Source organism: Diplotaxodon limnothrissa, linkage group LG1, assembly GCF_057381915.1.
Source record: "Diplotaxodon limnothrissa isolate DT_005_m linkage group LG1, D_limnothrissa_male_GT1.1, whole genome shotgun sequence".
NCBI lineage: Eukaryota > Metazoa > Chordata > Actinopteri > Cichliformes > Cichlidae > Diplotaxodon > Diplotaxodon limnothrissa.
Genome location: NC_140596.1, coordinates 11,867,023 through 11,871,246, shown reverse-complemented (window position 1 = coordinate 11,871,246; position 4,224 = coordinate 11,867,023).

The window sequence follows — 4,224 nt, the reverse complement described above, 5'->3', positions numbered from 1 at the left end:
TTAAAGACTAAATCAAGTGCATTTAATTAACAGTATCTGGCAGCTACTTAACCTCCTAATTCCTATCCGGTTGTTCAGTCTGACGTCACTAGCCGTGTCTGGGTCTAAACTCCGCTGCAGGTCCATATATCAAACGATCACTATGGCATTACTGAGAGTTGAAAAACTGTCTAAAGTCTTTCATCTTTAATAAAATGATCAGCGTTCTGCTCTACCAGGTGTAACAATTGAGTTTAACATCCAGGCATCCATGAAAATGGAATTTATGACATTTAACAGAGTTAGAAGTTAGCAGGAAGTTAGCTCGCTAGCTTCTATCTAAATACAATATAGCATGTCCTGACTGTAGGGTTTTGGAAACAAATTAAAACGTACAGCTCTGCTATCACTTCCAACATAAATGAAGACAGAAAACTAAACAGCAGTGACGTTTGTAGGGTTACTGAAGTTGGGCTAGCTGGTGTATAATGATGTGCTACGTGACCGCTAGCGACACAGCTATGTTAGCATAATATAAACAAGCTAACTTTTTTTCCACTCGATAAAAGTTAACATGAGTGTTCTCGGTGGTCAGGAACAAATGTAATCGCATGGCAGGATGCTGTAAAAGGACCAAACTTCAGCCAGGAGAACAACTGAGATAATCCATCCATAATACGAGGTTAGTCATTCATATACTGCTGCATGGGCTGGGCTGTAGTTACATCCTAAGGTTTTAAAAACTGAGCTTAAATAAATGATTAGCGGTAATAAAAGCCGAGGGAGGTCAACAGGGATCACTGACTGTTTTAGGAGCTTTTTGAGATCAAATAGAAGAAAATACATAACATTAAACATGTTAACAACACAAAAGCCATATTAAACGCAGACTACTTTAGACCCGGAAGTAGGATTCGTCGCGTCATCACTGAACAACCGGATTGAAGCTTAAAGGGTGTATTTAGTTTTCCTGTTACTGCACAGAGTCAAAAGCCAACGAAAAATGATCATTCCTACAACTGCTCCATCTGGGGAAAGAGAAATACCAAACAGATGGATATAATTTCATTATGTAATGCACTTGATAATAATTGATCAGCACACCCAGGCTAAAGACAGAAAGTTACCATTTTCATCACATTACCTGACTGATAATTGGAATATCTTCCAATGTGAATTTAAAATGTGGCATGACCGAGCAAGGCAGGAGTGCAGAATCATTGCGGAGGCAATTTTTTGAAAGCCAGTTGAAAGAAGAAAAAAAAAAGACAGAGAGAAATGATTGTGGCTGAAAAACTAAGAGCCCTCAAATTGAACCACCATAGAAATATAACCTTGTTGCATACTGCATTAAATTGCACACAAATGATGTGTGTAATGACATGCTCAGCTGAGCGAGGAATACATCAAGAGACAATTGAATTGGTCCGGAAAAATATATAATTACAGGAAACATTACTGACACACTGCGGGAATGGGAGATGCATGTTACAGGGAACCCCCATGAACACAAAACAGATATTACCAAGTTCTTACTAAACTACGGGAAGGAAAGAATAATTTAGAGAAATCCATTGTTAATTGAGTGTCAGTCTGAAATACTACCTAAGTGCAGGTCTGTGCATATAGATCTAATTCTGACAGCGCATGGAAGTCAAGTAAAAGCAGCAGCAGCCTTTTCTAGACAGCTCTGGTTTGGCAGTCTGTCAGCATTTCCATGAGATCTTACAGGTAAAGGCCAAGAAGGCAGGGAATTGCTGACAGTTTAGCACTGCAAGACCAACAAATAAGAGTCAAATGATGATAAGACAGGTGCAATGTATACGGCAAGTCCCCAAGTGCCCCTTATTTCACCTTACAAAGGGCTTTCCCAGTCTCTCATATTTAGTACTTTCTCCACAGTCCACACCCTATACTCTCTCTCCTTCTCTCTCACACTAACACACGCAATTACGTCCCTCTGTTCATTCTCTCCGCTATCCTCCACTCCTCTGGCTGTAATGAGCTCTCCGCTCTAGCCCAGGAGGCTCTAACTGAGGTCTTCATCAAAAACGCAGATATTTTAAAGGTGGCAAGGACAGGTAAGAGTCATTCTTTTGCTGTTCCATTGTGGAGCAGAAGGGAGGGGGAGAAAGCTACAGTTCAGCTGTGCTACACGACCATGTACCATAGACTGATTCCTGCATTCTGTTTGCAAAAATGAGAGTGGACCTTGTAAAAAGGCTCTGATTGCAATAATTACAACTGTACTTAATGAGAAGAATCTTTTAGCATTTTAACAGCTTCCCCTTTACTCAAACTATAAAGTGGGTCACCAGACAGAGAGAAGTGCCTGCATGTTGTGTTACGCTGCTGTGCATTTCCAATACATTATAGCAGTGATCACTCTGAAATGACTGCAATTAGTCAAATGTCAGGCTTGGTTTGTCAGTGAGCCACCATGAGTGCACAAAGTAGCTCAGAGGTATGTCAAAAGATTAATAGCTGAGGGATTTTATTAAATAAGGTGCTAGAAGGAAACTGAAGGAATAAACAAAATTAATTACAACTTCAGTGCTTTCGTGTAAGTTTAGTCCATAATTAAGCACACAGATTTTTTTTTTTGATTTTTTTTTAGGCTTAGCCAATTATTTTGTTGGCCTGCCATACTTTACAGTCATAACTCATTAAAGCTCATTACTACTCTTATAATACCATGCAATTATTGTTATATTTACTGGACAAAAAAACTAGTTACTGTTAGATTACAAAGGTGAATAAAACACACAAAACAGTAAAAATGTTTTTACCAACGTTTCTTGAGCTGTAAAATTGGATGGGTCTTAGCATTCATCGGGCTACTTCTATCAGCAAGTCACATCATCAGATTGCTGATTTAGCCAGTCCTAATGTTTTTGCTATAGCTCTGATAAGTTTCATTTTAATTGATAACCACTTGCAATCATTTGCATTAGCATGTTTTTTGGATGTCATATTCAGAATTTCAGTTCATCCTGCTACTTCTATCAGTAAGTTACATTATCAATAAACACCACTGAGCCGGTTCCAGTGGCAGCAATACATGCCATAACATTGCCTCCCCCATGTTTAATGACGAGGTTTTATGTTATGAGGTTGTACTTCAGATCACAAACTGTTCCAAACTCTAACCCTTTCAGTTTCTTCATACTTTTCTATCCATATCATTTGGGTACAAGTTGATCTTGGTTTCATCTGTACAAAGATCCCCTCTTAGCAAAGTCTAATCTGCCCTTCCTGTTCTTGAGTCTAACCAGTGGTTTGCAACTTGTAAACCCTTTGCACTTACATAAATGAAGGCTTCTCTTGATTGCAGACTGTGACAATGAAACGCGTATCTTCTTGATAATTTTTTTTGTCTTGACTAGATTTCGAGAAGGATTTTTCTTGACCAAGGACAGAATTCTGCAATCCATTTTAGCTGTCTCCTGTGCTCTTTCGGGTATGTTGTTGTTAATAAGCTGACGAGTGCATTCCCTCTCTTAACTGATTTAACCAATCCTAATGTTTTTGCTATAGCTCTGATAGGTTTCATTTTAATTTTAGACCAGTGACAACCACTTGCGATCACTTGCATTAGCATCTTTTTTGGATGTCATTTTCAGAATTCCAGTCAACAGCTACCATGTGCAAGTTCAAAACTTAGAATGAACTCTGAATTATAATAGAATATGATTCACCTGGCCATAAAATTGCTTGTCAGTCAAATGTCCTATTATTTTTGAGCCTTGTAAAATGGCTCCAATTCCAAAGCAGTTAATGCAAATCTTTAGTTAAACCTGCTGAATTAAAGAGCAAAGTCTGCATTTCAATCAAACCTGATTGTATGATTGCTAATGTACAGAGTCAAAATCAATACAAAAATTTGTTATGTTGAAAATACATCTGGCCCTCTTTATAGATACTAATTTGAAATTATTAAATAATTTAAATTTTATACATTTAAAAAAAAATGTTAAATAAAGCGGAATAAGTGATGTAGCACAACTGGTGACCTGCCAAGCTGCATTATAAACAAAGATCTACTGCTTTTCTATTAAAATTGATCCTAAGGAAGCAATAGGCTTGTAATGCAACTTGGATAAAAATCAATCAGTCGGAAGTTTGAAGTTATGGCATCTTGGCCTTGTCCAGCTGGCCAATCAATGTTCTCTTTTGCTTGTGTCCTCAGTGCATCACCATGGACTATAAAGCCTAGAAGGCCAGCTGTAAAGTAGCTGTGTGGGC